The sequence below is a fragment of the Rhinoderma darwinii genome, chromosome 5 (genome assembly GCF_050947455.1).
Source record: "Rhinoderma darwinii isolate aRhiDar2 chromosome 5, aRhiDar2.hap1, whole genome shotgun sequence".
Classification (NCBI taxonomy): domain Eukaryota; kingdom Metazoa; phylum Chordata; class Amphibia; order Anura; family Rhinodermatidae; genus Rhinoderma; species Rhinoderma darwinii.
Genome location: NC_134691.1, coordinates 213,799,071 through 213,817,712, shown reverse-complemented (window position 1 = coordinate 213,817,712; position 18,642 = coordinate 213,799,071). Strand labels below are relative to the sequence as shown.

At 41.1% G+C, this 18,642-nt stretch overlaps 1 non-coding gene across 1 annotated transcript; it reads right to left on the bottom strand.

The window, feature by feature from the left end:
• Positions 1–450: 450 nt before the first annotated feature.
• Positions 451–637, bottom strand: LOC142654151 (U2 spliceosomal RNA). The gene has a single exon (XR_012848899.1). It is a non-coding gene; the product is annotated as a U2 spliceosomal RNA (small nuclear RNA).
• Between the last annotated feature and the right edge of the window lie 18,005 nt (positions 638–18,642).

Here is an 18,642-nt window from a genome sequence, read left to right as displayed (position 1 = left end):
CAGCTCATTCCATCACATCCATATAGTGTGCACAGGTAGGTAGGTCCATTGTGGCGGGTGCAATGGCTGCTTGCTGTCCCCCTACTCCACTGTTCCACTATTCCTCTACTTGACTGTGGTGCTGCATCAATCAGACGGCTGTGGGTTGAGTGGCTGGCTCAGGTGCAGCTCTTTAACTTAGCAAAGAGGAGGGAGAGAAGAAAAGGAAGGTGAATGAGCTGTTCCAAATTGAAATGCTGGAAACACACACAGACACGCACAGCACAAGAGGTGGCAAACTGTTAATGAAGTCATTGAATAATTAGGTCATTCATTATCACACATTACAAAAATGCATTGTACAACAGGCGTTCAAATAATGGGATTAAAGGAGAGATCCAATCAGCAAGAAAAAAACAATGGCAAAAGTAAAAAGCACATTTCACATCTGATTTTAGTCACTGGTTTAGGAAAGGGTGCACCGGTCCTGGAGATACTGCAATACTAGGTCAATGCGTGGAGTGGACAGAGCAAGCTCTATTTCCATCTCCCTGTTATAAAAATCCATTTAATATATGGTCCCCAGATAGGGGACGTATCAGTTATTAAACTGATAAGAACAGATTTTTTTTTTTATCTTTTTATTGAAAAACACAATACAATTTAAACATATCACAAAAAACACACAAATCTTCACAAGATTTTACAAATATATCACAGAACCATAATACAATAGAAATATCACAAAAATACACAATACAATCAGAATCATATGATCTTCCTCATAACAGAAACACGAAAATATTACAATGTAAATGAATTACAACATTTCTACACAATAGCATTACATCTAGCCATAACACCAGATATCATCATATCTTTCCCTTTACAATGTTCCTTTCCCTTTAAGGCTGCCCATTAGGCTGATAATCTGAAAAATAGAAAATACAAAGTCAATTAAATCTGGAAATAATTTGACCACTGCTCAACTTTCCACATATTCACAGCATTACTTTCAAACTTTTAACAATCCAACAGAAAATAGATGTACTGTACATGTTAGCAACCACCAATTTAATGCAATCTCTGGGAGTAATCTCCTCTCTTTTAACCCCTTCCCTCTTTAGCCACTTTTGACCTTCCTAACCAAGCCTCATTTTTCAAATCTGACATGTTTCACTTTATGTGGTAATAACGTCGGAATGCTTGTACCTATCCAAGCGATTCTGAGATTGTTTTCTTGTGACACATTGGACTTTATGTTACTGGCAAAATTTGCCCGATACATTCAGTATTTAATTGTGAAAAACACCAAAATATAGTGAAAAATTGCAAAAAATAGCATTTTTATCAATTTAAATGTATCTGCTTGTAAGACAGGCAGTTATAACACACAAAATTGTTGCTAATTAACATCCCCCATGTGTCTACTTTAGTTTGGCATCGTTTTTTGAACATCCTTTTATTTTTCTAGGACGTTACAAGGCTTAGAACTTTAGCAGCAATTTCTCACATTTTCAAGAAAATTTCAAAAGGCTATTTTTACAGGGGCCAGTTCAGTTCTGAAGTGGCTTTGAGGGCCTTATATATTAGAAACCCCCAAAAAGTCCGCCCATTTTAAAAACTGCACCCCTCAAAGTATTCAAAACAGCATTCAGAAAGTGTTTTAACCCTTTAGACGTTTCACAGGAATGAAAGCAATATAGAGGGGAAATTTACAAATTTCGTTTTTTTTTGCAGAAATTCATTTTGAATCCATTTTTTGTGTAACACAGAAAGTTTCACCAGAAAAATGCAACTCAATATTTATTGCCCAGATTCTGCAGTTTTTAGAAATATCCCACATGTCGCCCTAGCGTGCTTATGGACTGAAACACAGGCCTCCGAAGCAAAGGAGCACCTAGAGGATTTTGGGGCCTTGTTTTTATTACAATATATTTTAGGCACCATATCCGGTTTGAAGGACTCTTGCGGTGCCAAAACAGTGGAAACCGCCCACAAGTGACCCCATTTTGGAAACTACACCCCTTGAGGAAATTATCTAGGGGTAGAGTGAGCATTTTGACCCCACAGGTTTTTTGCAGAAATTATTGGAAGTAGGATGTGAAAATGAAAATCTACATTTTTCCCAATAAAACGTAGGTTTAGCTAATTTTTTTTCATTTTCACAAGGTCTAAAAGAGAAAAAGCACCACAACATTTGTAGAGCAGTTTGTCCCGAGTAAAACAGTACCCCACATTTGATCATAGACTGCTGTTTGGACACACGGCAGGGCTTAGAAGGGAAGGAACCCCATTTGGCTTTTGGAGCTCAAATTTAGCAGGAATGGTTTGCGGATGCCATGCCACATTTGCAAAGCCCCTGAGGGGACAAAACAGTGGAAACCCCCCACAAGTGACCCCATTTTGGAAACTACACCCCTTGAGGAAATTATCTAGGGGTATAGTGAGCATTTTGACCCCACAGGCTTTTTGCAGAATTTATTGGAAGTAGGCCGTGAAAATGAAAATGAAAATTTTAACCAATAAAACGTAGGTTTAGCAAATTTTTTTTTCATTCCCACAAGGACTAAAGGAGAAAAAGCACCACAACATTTGTAGAGCAGTTTATCCCGAGTAAAACAGTACCCCACATGTGGTCATAAACGGCTGTTTGGACACACGGCAGGGCTCAGAAGGGAAAGAACACCATTTGGAGTTCAAATGTAACTGGAATGGTTTGCGGTGGCCATGTCGCATTTGCAAAGCCCCTGAGGGGTCAAAACAGTGGAGCCCCCCCACAAGTGACCCCATTTTGGAAACTACACCCCTTGAGTAAATTATCTAGGGGTATAGTGAGCATTTTGACCCCACAGGCTTTTTGCAGAATTTATTGGAAGTAGGCCGTGAAAATGAAAATGTAAATTTTAACCAATAAAACGTAGGTTTAGCAAATTTTTTTTTCATTCCCACAAGGACTAAAGGAGAAAAAGCACCACAACATTTGTAGAGCAGTTTATCCCGAGTAAAACAGTACCCCACATGTGGTCATAAACGGCTGTTTGGACACACGGCAGGGCTCAGAAGGGAAAGAACACCATTTGGAGTTCAAATGTAACTGGAATGGTTTGCGGTGGCCATGTCGCATTTGCAAAGCCCCTGAGGGGTCAAAACAGTGGAAACCGCCCACAAGTGACCCCATTTTGGAAACTACACCCCTTGAGTAAATTATCTAGGGGTATAGTGAGCATTTAAAAAAAATGTTTCAATTAAAATCCATGGATGTGTGATAAACTTTGAAGCACTCTTTTATGCACAGGCCAGGTTTGTCGGGACAGGTTTCACAATGATAAGTTGTGTCTCGTCTTCTCCCTCTGTTGTAACACACTTTACACCTTTTTTGGCTCCTTCCCTTTTTACCAGTGGGGGGGATTTCGCCAGGAAAGTGTTGCCCTGGTACAATACGTGGACCATCGCTTCTAGAAGTACTGGGGCTCTCCCCTTCCTGGTCCCCAAATACAAGGGCCTTGATAACCGCTTCTTGAAACTGAAGGAATGTCCCTGTCCGGCCTGCACATCGGTATAGCACGTAAGCGTTATACAATGCCATCTGTACCACGTGCACGGCCAGCTTTTTGTACCACGCCTTTGTTTTACGCATGGCACTGTACGGCTTCAGTACTTGATCAGAGAGATCAACACCTCCCATGTACTTATTGTAGCCGAGGATGCAGTCTGGCTTGGGGGTCATTGTGGTGCTACCTCGGACAGGGACAGGGGTGATGCCACTACCGTGTATTGTGGTCAACATAAGGACGTCCCTCTTGTCCTTATACTTGACCAGCAACAAGTTATCGCTGTGTAGTGCCCTGCTTTCTCCTTTTCTTAGGGGTTGCCCAATCAGATTTTTAGAGAGGCCTCTCTGATTTTTGCGCACGGTGCCGCATGCTACAGTACTTCTGGTGGAGAGGCATTTAAATAGTGGGATGCTGGTATAGAAGTTATCCACGTAAAGGTGATAACCCTGGTCCAGCAGTGGGTGCATCAAGTCCCACACTATTTTTCCACTAACTCCCAGGACAGGGGGGCAGTCTGGAGGTTCTATCCTAGTGTCCTTCCCTTCATAAACCCGAAACCTGTAGGTGTACCCTGAGCTGCTCTCGCACAGCTTGTACATTTTAACAGGTTCCCGACCGCTGGCCGTATTTATACGGCCAGCGGTCAGGGTCTCTGAAGTCCGGCGTATAGTATATATAAGGCCGCACTTCAGAGACTGTGCACGTGCGATCGCGTGCACACAGCTCTATGCCCTGGCTGTTGCTAACAGCCATGGGCACTGGGCAGAATGTCAGGGGTCAATCTTTTGGCCCCTGAACATGTGATCGCTGTGACAACCAATCACAGCGATCACATGCATTTCTGCATAGAAAACAGTGTGCACGCGATCGCGTGCACACAGCCCTGTGCCCTCGCTGTTACCAACAGCTCTGGGCACTGGGCAGAGTATCAGGGACCAATCTGATGGTCCCTGAACATGTGGTCGCTGTGACAACCAATCACAGCAATCACATGCATTCCTGCTTATAAAACAGTGTGCACGCGATCGCGTGCACACAGCCCTGTGCCCACGCTGTTACCAACAGCTCTGGGCACTGGGCAGAGTATCAGGGACCAATCTGATGGTCCCTGAACATGTGGTCGCTGTGAAAACCTATCACAGCGACCACATTTGTTTTATTTTGACTTTTCTGGCAGTAAATCTCCTGCCTCTTTTCTTCTCCTCAAACATTGTTTCAGTTTGAGGAGAAGAAGAGACTTGGGAGAATTGCTGCCAGAAGATTACAGTTACAGTTACAAAAAAATACAGTTACACTCTAAAACATTCTCTGTATAGATAGATTTCTATCTATCTATACAATCTATCTATCCATCTATCTTTTTTTCTATATATCTACCTTTCTATCTTTTATTCTATTAGAATAGTCAGGTAGGGAGTATATAATTATATATATATCCACATATATATAATATATATAGCAATAGCGGTTTATTTTTTTGTTAGCGGTAGTGTAGATATATATACCAGTTAGTTTGTGTGTTTTATAAAAAAAAAAAAAAAAAAAAAAAATTTGTTTAGTTAGTGTTAGTTACGTTATGGCGAGGAAGTTGTTTAGCGCCGAGGAGGCATATGCCATGCTGTGGTCTGAGTCGGAGACCGCATCAGAGATGGCGTCCGAGATGGAACCTGTTTTAGGTAGTGACGATGACAGCGTCACTTCAGGTTCATCTTCAGGGGACGTTGTCCCTGATGCAGTCGAAACTGCAGAACATGAAACTGCAGGGCCAAGTAGCGCTGTAGCACGGGACAGCCTGGTCCCTCCAGTCCAGGCTCTTGTATGGGCACCTGCCCCATCTTTTGGGCCTAGAATCCACGGATTTACGGCCACTCCTGGCATAACCGTGGACAATACAAATTTTGTCCAAATGGATTACTTCCATTTATTTATAACGGACGACATTCTAAATCAGATTGTCCAAGAAACAAATTTATATGCCACGCAATATATAAGGCAGAAACCTTCATCCACCCATGCCAGAGATTGGACGCCCACCAATTTGCAGGAATTAAAAAAAAAATTTGGGGCTCACCCTAAATATGGGTATTGTCAAAAAGCCCTCCATTAGGTCTTACTGGTCAACAAGACCCGCCCAAGCCACCCCAGTATATTCTGCAGTAATGCCCAGGTCTCGTTATGAGACAATAATGAGGTTCCTCCACTTCAATGACAACGCACAGGCCCCCCCAAGTACCGATGCAAACCGGGATCGGTTGTTCAAAATAAGACCGCTAATAAATTCCCTGAATAATTTATTTCTGCAACTCTACACCCCTGAGCAGAATGTAAGTGTGGACGAATCCCTCCTCAACTTTCATGACAGACTTAGCTTTCGCCAATATCTACCTTCCAAAAGGGCAAGATATGGCGTTAAGCTCTACAAATTGTGTGAAAGCGGGTCAGGATATACCACCGCCTTCAGGATTTATGAAGGGCGGGACCGCACAATAAATGTTCCTGGATGCCCCCCTGATCTTTCCACCAGCAGTAAGATCGTGTGGGAGATAATGCAGCCTCTGCTTCAAAAAGGGTACCACCTGTACTGTGATAATTTTTATTCTAGTGTGCCCCTGTTTAGGCATTTGCAAGCTGCAAGGACTGGGGCATGTGGTACCATGCGCAAAAACCGAATTGGTTTTCCACAGCAATTAGTGGGGAAGCGCATGGTAAAGGGGGACTCCTGTGCTTATGCATCTGAAGAATTGCTGGCGGTCAAGTTCAGGGATCGCAAAGATGTGTATGTGCTAAGCACGATTCATACCGCAGGAACAGTGGCAGTGAGGGAAAGGGGGGCAACATCGGACAAGCACAAACCAGTCAGCGTGTCCGAATATAACAAGTACATGGGGGGGGTGGATTTAAGCGACCAGGTTTTACAGCCCTATTTAGTAAAACGCAAAACTAAAACCTGGTACAAAAAGGTGGCCATTTATTTGTTACAGGTGGCAATCCACAATTCATTTGTGCTGTATAAAAAAAACAGAGGCAGAGACACATACCTGGATTTCCAGGAGAAAATTATTGAAGGCCTCATTTTTGATGTTCAGGACACCCGAGAATGCCCCCAGTCTGAGGATGTCACGCGACTGACTGAAAGACACTTCATCAGTCGGATTCCCCCAACAGCAACCAGAAGCAACCCCCAGAAAAAGTGCCGCGTCTGCAGAAAAGACGGGCACCGCAAAGATTCCCTATATTTCTGTCCCTCATGTCCCTCGCAACCAGGCCTGTGCATTGAGCCATGTTTTAAAAAATACCACACTGTTCTGAATTATTAGATTTTAGTTAATTTGTTGAAAATATATTTGCCCTACATCACGTTTTTATTTTTCCCATGATTTTACTCCAAGGGTGAGGGAGGGAATGGGTGGGGGGTGGATGTCATGTTTGATGTTTTCTAAAGTTCATCTGCTGGAGAGCTCCATTTGCATTAACCTGCAATTTCTTATTTTAGAAAACCCCAAAAAATAAATTCCCATTATACCCCTAGATGAATATTTTGGGATTTCTGCTTCAAGAGCAGATATTTTGGAAGTGTTATAGAAACTCTGTTGAGTTTTGTAAAACCAGCTTTGAAAAAAAGCGATATGTGAAATAATCTTCTTCTATCCTCCGCCCTCCTACATCTCTATGTGATAAATAAGGCCACATATTTGGTATCCCCGTGCACGGGAGAAGTGGCAGAATGTGAACGGAGATTAATTTTGACCGTGGTCTATGCCGTGTGTGAAAAATGCTGGTATAAACTGACGCATTTGCTAAAAAATTGCTAATTTTATTTTGATCCATCTTATTCAAGAAACTTTCAGAAGAAAACTGGACTGTCTAAAAATATGATAAACCCCTTGAAGAAAACCTTGTGGGGTCTACTTGTGTGAAAGAAGTCATTTATGAGGTGTTTCTAATGTTTCAGCAGCATTACACCCCCAGAAAACAGTATGCGGCTATAAAATCAAGTGCAGAATTCCTGGACCGAAAAGGCCAAAAAGCCTCCTTTTATGCCAAGCCCTGGCACATGCCCGTGAATAAAGCACACATATTTGGTATCCCCATGCACGGGAGAAGAGGAAGAATGTGAAATGCGATGAATTTTGTCCGTGGTCCATTTTGTGTGTGAAAAAGCTAGCATAAACTGACGCATTTGTTAAAAAAAAAAGCTAATTTTATTTTGTTCCATCTTATTCAAGAAACTTTCAGAAGAAAACTGGACTGTCTAAAAATATGATAAACCCCTTGAAGGAAACCTTGTGGGGTCTACTTGTGTGAATGAAGTCATTTATGAGGTGTTTCTAATGTTTCAGCAGCATTAGGCCCCCCAGAAAACAGTATGCTGCTATAAAATCAAATGCAGAATTCCTGGACCAAAAAGCCTCCTTTTATGCCAAGCCCTGGCACATGCCCGCACAGTGAATAAGACACACATATTTGGTATCCCCATGCACGGGAGAAGTGGAAGAATGTGAAAGGAGATGAATTTTGGCCGTGGTCTATACCGTGTGTGAAAAATACTAGCCTAAACTGACGCATTTGCTAAAAAAGTGCTGATTTTATTTTGTTCCATCTTATTCAAGAAACTTTCAGAAGAAAACTGGACTTGCTAAAAATATGATAAACCCCTTGAAGGAAACCTTGTGGGGTCTACTTGTGTGAATGAAGTCATTTATGGGGTGTTTCTAATGTTTCAGCAGCATTAGGACCCCCAGAAAACAGTATACGGCTATAAAATCAAATGCAAAATTCCTGGACCGAAAAGGACAAAAAGCCTCCTTTTATGCCAAGCCCTGGCACATGCCCGCACAGTGAATAAGGCTCACATATTTGGTATCCCCATGCACGGGAGAAGTGGAAGAATGTGAAAGGAGATTAATTTTGGCCGTGGTCCATACCGTGTGTGAAAAATGCTAGCATAAACTGGCGCAATTGCTAAATTCTTGCATTTTTTTCCAATTTTGCCCACTTTAGAGAAAAAAAAAAAATGATATATACTGACAAATGCCACTAAAACAAAGCCCTATCTGTCCTTTAAAAAGAGTGTAAAATTCAAAGATGAACTTTATTCACCTGCTGAGTTATAGTCATCTAAAGAAGCGCATAGCAAAATTGTGAAATTTGCTCTGGTCATTTAGCTGTAAAACAGCCTAGTCCTTAACCGGTTAATTCCATACCTCGCCCTCTTGCTTGGCAGGTATTGGCGGAATTTTAGTCTCCCCTTAAAATGTACAAGGGACTCGTCTATTGCTATGTTCTTTTCGGGGGTGTACACTTCCTGAAATTTGGTGCAGAAATAATCAATCATTGGCCTGATTTTGAATAGGCGGTCGTATGTGGGGTCATCACGGGGCGGGCACTGTGCATTATCATTATAATGCAAAAATTTCAGAATAATTTCAAATCGTGCCCGGGTCATTGCCATGCGGTATAATGGGGTGCTGTATAAAATGTCCGCACTCCAGTATTGCCTAATCTCTGTTTTTTTTACTAGGCCCATATGTAGGACAAGGCCCCAAAATTTCATCATCTCCGCTGCCTCTATGGGGGTCCACCTAGCAAATGATGACGTGGGGTTTTGGGCTAAAAATTGTTGGGCATATAAATTTGTTTGGGCCGCCATTACATTAACAAAATCCTCAGTGAAAAACAGCTTGAAATAGTGAATTTCTGCGAGGCCTACAGTCTCAAATAGAATTCCAGAGCTCCCTGTGAATTCTGGAATGTGAGGCTCATAATTATCAGGGGGTGGGTTCCACAGGGTATCGCTCATTTGGGGGGTTGCCTCAGCTGATGTCCTGGGGCGTCTTTGCGGGGGTTCCTCATCACTGGATGAGGATGATGAGGTCAAGATGAATGGGGCAATTTCCTCTTCTCCCTCGCTGGCCAATTCAGTGTCAGAGGCCAGGATGGCGTATGCCTCCTCAGCGGAGTAGAGCCTTTGAGATGATTGGGCCATTTTTATTAGGGGGGTATGTAGTGCTTCAACACGTGTAATACTCTTTATAGAGGTGGTTTTGTATGTTGTGCTTTTACACGTGTAATATGAAATTTATAGGAAAAAAAAAAGAAAAAGAAGAGAAGAATAAGAAAAATTTAGGAGAAAGAAATTTATTGAACGTTCAATATAGAACTGTAAAAAAAACTGAGCTACAACTGTGTCGCTACGCTATCAAAAATTTAGTGAACAAATTTCAGTTAAAAAAAACTGAATGTATGTCACTAAACAGACGCTGACTATAACGCTATAAATTTATACTAAAACTGTCTCTACGCTATCAAAAATTTAGTGAACAAATTTCAGTAAAAAAAAAACTGAATGTCCGTCACTAAACGGACGCTGACTATAAGATGTAAATTTATACTAAAACTGTCGCTACGCTATCAAAAATTTAGTGAACGAACTTCAGTTAAAAAAAACTGAATGTCCGTCACTAAACGGACGCTGACTATAACGCTATAAATTTATACTAACTGTCGCTACGCTATCAAAAATTTAGTGAACGAACTTCAGTTAAAAAAAACTGAATGTCCGTCACTAAACGGACGCTGACTATAACGCTATAAATTTATACTAACTGTCGCTACGCTATCAAAAATTTAGTGAACGAACTTCAGTTAAAAAAAACTGAATGTCCGTCACTAAACGGACGCTGACTATAACGCTATAAATTTATACTAACTGTCGCTACGCTATCAAAAATTTAGTGAACGACCTAAATGTCCGTCACTAAATGGACGCTAACTATAAGAAGTCAATTTATTCAAACTGTATAAAAAAATATATAGCTAGAACTTCTGCTATATATCTTTTTTTACAAAACGGACGTCAGTAAACGTCCGCTACTCTAATGCTAGTCTTTTTTTTTACAGTTTTATAAAATGAAGAAAAAAAGGCCAAAAAAAAACCTGCGTAAACAAATTACCACTGAGGCTGATTATTAGACTCAGCACTCAGTAGCCGCAGGGCGCACGCAAAAAAAAGGTGCAGTAATAAAAAAGGCCAAAAAATAAAAAAAATTACCACGGATGCTGATCAGTGATGGCGGTCACTGATCAGCACTCAGTGGCCGCAGGGCGCACACAGGGAGGTGCAAAAATACAAAAAAAAAGGAAGTCCTGTGCCAAAAATTGGCGGTCAGTGATGGCGGTCACTGATCCGCACTCGGCGGCCGCAGGACGTAAAAAGAGAAAGAGGGGGAGGGTGGGATGGGGGGGGGGAGGGTACAGGGATAAGAAGTTTAGGAAAAAAAACAAGTGCTGCTGCTAAAAAAAAAAAAAAATCAGCAGCAGCACAGTTGATGATGATGACGGTTCACTCTTCTGCAGGAAGCAGTCGGATGAAGACGTCACAGCAGGATCGCAGCACAGAAGGCCTCAGATTCGGTAAGTTGGCTTCACAGACGGTCACACCAGCTCTGCTCACCGTTCCCAACCGGAATGAGGTGGGCAGGGCTGGTGTAGGGTGTTTCAAACACCCGCCATGGCTGCGATTGGTCGGTCGGTGCTGACCGACCAACCATAGCGATCTGGGGGCTGGCATCACCGCCATTTTTTATATGGAACATGGTAGTCATTGGTGCTGTCCTAGACAGCACCAATCACCACCATATCACTGTGCCCTGTGGCACAGTGATTGGCAAAAGCCGCAAACAGCCGCAATTGGCCGGTCTGAATTGAACGGCCAATGGCGGCGATCGCCGATGCGGGGGGGAGGCGACACCCCCCTGGGCATCGTGTACAGATGTCCTGCTGTTATGAACAGCAGCCATCTTTACTTTAAAACTTTTATTTTTGATACGGTAACCCCTTCTGCATTTGGCGTACATGTACGGCAAGATGCGGGAAGTCAATGCTTTCCATGACGTACATGTACGGCAAATGTCGGGAAGGGGTTAAAGAGAGCAATGTTTCTTGCTTTCCACAATGCATCTTTCACAGAATTTATCACTTGCCAAGCGACTCGGTTTTCACATCTCATTAGATTTAAGGAGACTCCATATAGTACCTGTTTGTAACAAAGAGTCTGCACCTTACCGACCTCCTTTATGAAGCTAGATGCTTTCTCCCAGATTTAATTTGCATATTTACACGCCCATAGTAGATGTTCCACAGTTTCTGACTCGCCGCAATGGATTCTGGGACTTTTGGCTGATCTAACTAGGCCCCTATTATGCTGAAAATCCCTAACAGGGACACACTGATGCACTGCTGCCCAGGCTAGATCCTTCTGCGGATTAAATAAACAATTAGCAGAGACATTTTTCCAAATTTGTTTAGTCAATGCAACCGGGTACTGTTCAATTGGCAATGTAGTTTTTCTTTTGCTGCACATAACAGGTTAACTTTCTCTGATCTTTTAACACCTCAATGTTTACATGCTGTAGTTTAAACTGCACTACAATTTTTTCCACCACCTCGTAAAACTTGGGGAGAATCAGAGCATAAGGTCTGTGTAACTCCAACTTTACCCATGAATATTTCTGCAGGACATAACCTGTGAAGAATAATGTCCACATACCAAAGCTGAAAAATGTCAAGTAAATGAACATATCAAGATCAGGCATACTCTTGCCTCCTTGCCTTTTTTCTCTGCATACGTTGTCTCTGGATAGTTTTTCCATCTGCGAGCTCCAAAAAAAAAAGAATAAAACTTTTTAAAGTCTTTTTAACAATAAATTATTCATGGGAAATACAAGGCCCACAAATAAAATGACCGGCAAAAGTTCTGCTTTGATTACCAAAACTTTACCTTCCATGGAAAGGTCCTTTAACCCCTTAAGGACGCAGCCACTTTTGGACCATATGACACAGCCTCATTTTTTAAATCTGACATGCGTCACTTTATGTGGTAATAACTCTGGAACGCTTTTACCTATCCAAGTGATTCTGAGATTGTTTTCTCGTGACATATTGTACTTTATGTTAGTGAAAAAATGTGGTCGATATATTCAATATTTTTGTGCGAAAAACACCAAAATTTAGAGAAAATTTGCAAAAAAATTAGCATTTTCTAAATTCAAATGTATCTGCTTGTAAGACAGATAGTAATACCACACAAAATAGTTACTAGCTAACATTTCCAATATGTCTACTTTAGATTGGCATCGTTTTTTGAACATCCTTTTATTTTTTTAGGACGTTACAAGGCTTATAAGTTTAGAAGCAATTTCTCACATTTTCAAGAAAATTTCAAAAGCCTATTTTTTTAGGGACCAGTTCAGTTCTGAAGTGGCTTTGAGTGCCTTATATATTAGGAACCCCCACAAATCACCCCATTTTAAAAACTGCACCCCTTAAAGTACTCAAAACAGCATTTAGAAAGTTTCTTAACCCTTTGTGTTTCACAGGAATTAAAGCAAAGTGGAAGGGAAATTTGCAAATTTCATTTTTTTTTGCAGAAATTCCATTTTAATCCATTTTTCATAGTTACATAGTTAGTACGGCTGAAAAAAGACACATGTCCATCAAGTTCAACCAAGGGATGGGAAAAGGGAAGGAAAAATTTCTACACATAGGAGCTAATATTGTTTTGTTCTAGGAAATTATCTAACCCTTTTTTAAAGCCATCTACTGTCCCTGCTGTGACCAGCTCCTGCGGTAGGCTATTCCATAGATTCACAGTTCTCACTGTAAAGAAGCCTTGTCGCCTCTGCAGCTTGAACCTTTTTTTCTCCAGACGGAGGGAGTGCCCCCTTGTTTTTTGAGCGGGTTTTACAAGGAACAGGATATCACCATATTTTTTGTATGTGCCATTAATATATTTATATAAGTTAATCATGTCCCCCCTTAGTCGTCTTTTTTCAAGGCTAAATAGGTTTAATTCTTTCAATCTTTCCTCATAACTTAAATTCTCCATGCCCCTTATTAGCTTCGTTGCTCTTCTTTGTATTTTTTCCAACTCCAGGGCATCCTTTCTATGAACTGGAGCCCAGAACTGAACTGCATATTCTAGATGAGGCCTCACTAATTCTTTGTAGAGTGGCATTATTACATCCCTGTCCCGCGAGTCCATGCCTCTTTTAATACACGACAATATCCTGCTGGCCTTTGAAGCAGCTGATTGACACTGCATGCTGTTATTGAGTTTATGATTTACAAGTACACCCAGATCCTTCTCAACAAGTGAATCCGCCAGTGTAGCGCCCCCTAGGACATATGATGCATGCAGGTTGTTGGTACCCAGATGCATAACTTTACATTTATCTACATTAAACTTCATTTGCCAAGTGGACGCCCAAACACTTAGTTTGTTTAAATCTGCCTGTAATTCATGAACATCTTCCATAGTCTGAACTATATTACATAGCTTGGTGTCATCTGCAAAAATAGAAATAGTGCTATTAATCCCTTCCTCTATATCATTAATAAATAAGTTGAATAATAGTGGTCCCAGCACTGAACCCTGGGGTACACCACTTATAACCGGTGACCATTCAGAGAAGGAATCATTGACCACAACTCTCTGGATACGGTCCTTGAGCCAATTCTCAATCCAATTACAAACTATATTTTCTAAACCTATAGTCCTTAATTTACCCATTAGGCGTCTATGGGGGACAGTGTCAAATGCCTTTGCAAAGTCCAAAAACACTAAATCCACAGCGGCCCCTCTGTCTAGACTTCTGCTCACCTCTTCATAAAAACAGATTAGGTTAGTTTGACAACTTCTGTCCTTAGTAAAACCGTGCTGGCTGTCACTTATAATGCTATTTATTGTCACATAATCCTGTATATAGTCCCTCAATAGCCCCTCAAACATTTTCCCCACGATGGATGTTAAGCTTACTGGTCTATAATTACCCGGGGAAGACCTAGAGCCCTTTTTGAAAATAGGCACCACATTTGCCCTGCGCCAGTCCCTTGGCACTATACCAGTCACTAGAGATTCTCTGAATATTATGAAAAGGGGGACAGAAATAACTGAACTAAGCTCTTTAAGAATTCTAGGGTGTAACCCATCTGGTCCCGGAGCCTTGTGCACATTTATTTTATTTTATTTAGCTTGGACCATCTCTACATTCATCCAATTCAGTATATCAACCGATATATTAACAGCACTGGCACCGGCTACATCAGCTGCTCTTTCTTCTGTTGTATATACAGAGCTAAAGAACCCATTTAGTAACTCTGCCTTCTCTTGATCCCCTGTGATCAACTCCCCATTACCATTATCTAGGGGTCCTACATGTTCAGACCTTGGTTTTTTTGCATTTATATGCTTGAAGAATTTTTTAGGATTTGTTTTACTATCCTTGGCCACCTGCCTTTCATTTTGTATTTTTGCTAATTTTATTACATTTTTACAGATTTTATTAAGCTCTTTATATTTTACAAAGGCTACAGCTGTACCCTCAGATTTGTATTTTTTTAAATGCCCTTTTTTTGTCATGTATTGCCCCTTTCACAGGAGGTGTAAGCCATGTGGGGTTTAATTTGAGTCGTTTATACTTATTACCTGTAGGAATAAATTTTGCACTATAATAACTCAAAGTAGATTTGAAAATCTCCCATTTATCATTTGTTCCATTATTTGACATTAGTTCTTCCCAGTCTATATCCTGAATTGCAGCCCTCATCCTGGGGAAATTGGCTTTCTTAAAATTAAATGTTTTTGCCCTCCCAGCCTGCGTTTGTTTTTTACAGTATAGGTAAAATGTAACTATATTGTGATCACTGTTACCGAGGTTTTCACGAACATTGACATTCCCAACAAGATCTGCATTATTAGAAATGACCAGATCCAACAGAGCTTCACCTCTAGTCGGGTCTTCCACAAACTGGCCCATAAAATTTTCCTGCAACAGGTTGAGGAAATGTCTCCCCTTTGCAGTTGAAGCCGAACCATGACACCAATTAATATCCCGGAAATTAAAATCTCCCATTATCACTACAGTACCCGCCTGTGCAGCCCGCTCCATCTGTTTATATAGCTGAACTTCCATCTCCTCAGTTATATTGGGGGGTCTATAGATTACACCAAAAGTAATTTTTTCAGTGTTTACCTCCCTTTCTAGTTCCACCCACAAGGTTTCAACCTCCTCACAGTCTTCACCCACTATTGTCTCTTTCACACTCGCCTTCATATCACTTCTCACATACAGACATACACCACCACCTTTCCTATTTGTCCTGTCTTTACGAAAAAGTGTAAAACCCTGTAGATTTACAGCCCAGTCATGTGAAGAGTCCAGCCATGTTTCAGCAACACCAACTATATCTATATTTTCTTCCAGTATCAAGGCCTCCAGCTCCCCCATTTTGCTTGCTAGACTTCTGGCATTTGTGAACATACACTTTAACTTGCCTGTCAGTTTTTCACTTTTATTATCAGAAATGTGATTTGACATTAATCGGTCCTTTTTATTTACACTGATGTTTTGTAACGAAAGGATCTCCTTATCTTGTTGTCTAGTCCTCTCCCCACATTCTGTTTCTCCCCCCACCAATATAGTCTGACCCCTCTCTAACCTGGCTACCCCTTTTTTTTCTACATTTCCTGTAATACTGATGTTTTTACCAGAGAAACACAACTGAATATTTATTGCCCTGATTCTCAAGTTTTTAGAAATATCCCACATGTGGCCCTAGTGCGCTACTGCACAAACACCGGCCTCAGAAGCAAAGGAGCACCTAGAGGATTTTTGGGCCTTCCTTTTCTTAAATTATATTTCAGGCACCATGTCAGGTTAGAAGAGGTCTTGTGGTGCCGAAACAAAGGAAACCCCCCAAAAGTGACTCCATTTGGGAAACTATACCCTTTGAGGAATTCATCTAGGGGTGTAGTGAGCATTTTGACCCCACAGGTGTTTCATAGATTTCATTAGAATTGGGCAGTGAAAGTGAAAAATTACATTATTTTCCAATAAGATGTAGCTTTACCTCAAAATTATTATTTTTTTCAACAAATAAATGAGGAAAAGCACCCCAATATTTGTAAAGCAACTTCTCCAGAGTACGGAAATACCCAACATGTGGTCATAAACTGCTGTGTGGGCAAGCGGCAGGACTTGGAAGGGAAGGCACGCCATTTAGCTTTTGGAGCGCTGATTTTGCTGGATTCATTTCTCTGCACCATGTCGCATTTGTAAAGCTCCTAAGGTACCAGAACAGTGGAAACCCCCCAAAAATGACTCCATTTAGGAAACGACACCCCTTGAGGAATTCATCTAGGGGTGTAGTGAGCATTTTGACCCCACAGGTGTTTCATAGATTTCATTAGAATTGGGCAGTAAACATGAAAAATTTCATTTTTTTCCCACTAAGACGTAGCTTTAGGTAAAAATGTTTCATTTTATCATCAAATAAAGGAGAAAAATCACCGTAACATTTGTAAAGCAACTTCTCCAGAGTACGGAAATACCCCATATGTGGTAATAAAGTACTGTATGAATACACATCAGGGCTCAGAAGAGAAGGCGCGCCATTTGGCTTTTGGAGAGCAGATTTTGCTGGATTGGTTTTTCTGCACCATGTCGCTTTTGCAAAGCCCCTTAAGTAGCAGTACAGTGGAAACTACCCAAAAGTGACTCCATTTGGCAAACTACACCCATTGAGGAATTAATCTAGGGGTGTAGTGAGCATTTTGACCCCACATGTGTCTCATATATTTTATTAGAAATAGGCAGTGAAAATTAAAAATTACATTATTTTCCAATAAGACGCAGCATTAGTTAAAATTTTTTCATTTTCTCAACAAATAAAGGAGAAAAAGCACCGTAACATTTGTAAAGCAATTTCTTCAGAGTAGGGAAATACCCTACACGTGGTCATAAACTGCTAATTGGACACACAGCAAGGCTCTAAAGGGAAGGAGCGCCATTTAGTATTTGGAGTACATCCGGGTATATGTAAGCTAGGCGCAGTACATCAGGGTATATGTAAGCTTGGCGGAGTACATCAGGGTATATGTAAGCTTGGCGGAGTGCATCAAGGCATATGTAAGCTGGGCGGAGTGCAACAGGTCATAATAGGATGATGTAATAATGGGGAAAATGAATAATCCATGGATTGGTGTGGTCGCTTTTAACCAATCCTTTATACACAGGCCGGGATAATTGGGTATTATACAAAATATCTGCGCTCCAGTGTTGACTTATATTTGACTTCTTCACTAGGCCTATAAGCCGCACAAGGCCCTAAAGTTTCCTCATCTCCGCTGCATCTACAGGGTCCAGCAAATGACGATGTGGGGTGTTTAGTGAAATTCTACTGGACCTAAAAATGAGTCTGGGCCGTCACTTAGAATCATTTTGCATCATTGTGTTTTCAGAGTCATAACGTGTTATTTTTCCGGTGATGGAGCTGTGTGAGGGCGCGTTTTTTGTGGAACGAGATGTAATTTTTATTGGTTCCATTTTGGGGTACATGCAATTTTTTTTATCACTATTTATTCAATTTTTTGGGAGATGAGGAAACCAAAAAACAGCCATTCCATCACGTTTTTGTTTTTTTACAGTGTTCACAATGCCGTATAAACAACATGTTAACTTTATTCTGCGGGGCGAGACGATTACAGCGACACCAAATTTATATTGTTTTTTTACGTTTACGTTTCACGTTTTTACGTGAGGAGGTTGAAACCTTGTGGGTGGAACTAGAAAGGGAGGTAAACACTGAAAAAATTACTTTTGGTGTAATCTATAGACCCCCCAATATAACTGAGGAGATGGATGTTCAGCTATATAAACAGATGGAGCGGGCTGCACAGGCGGGTACTGTAGTGATAATGGGAGATTTTAATTACCGGGATATTAATTGGTGTCATGGTTCAGCTTCAACTGCAAAGGGGAGACATTTCCTCAACCTGTTGCAGGAAAATTTTATGGGCCAGTTTGTGGAAGACCCGACTAGAGGTGAAGCTCTGTTGGATCTGGTCATTTCTAATAATGCAGATCTTGTTGGGAATGTCAATGTTCGTGAAAACCTCGGTAACAGTGATCACAATATAGTTACATTTTACCTATACTGTAAAAAACAAACGCAGGCTGGGAGGGCAAAAACATTTAATTTTAAGAGAGCCAATTTTCCCAGGATGAGGGCGGCAATTCAGGATATAGACTGGGAAGAACTAATGTCA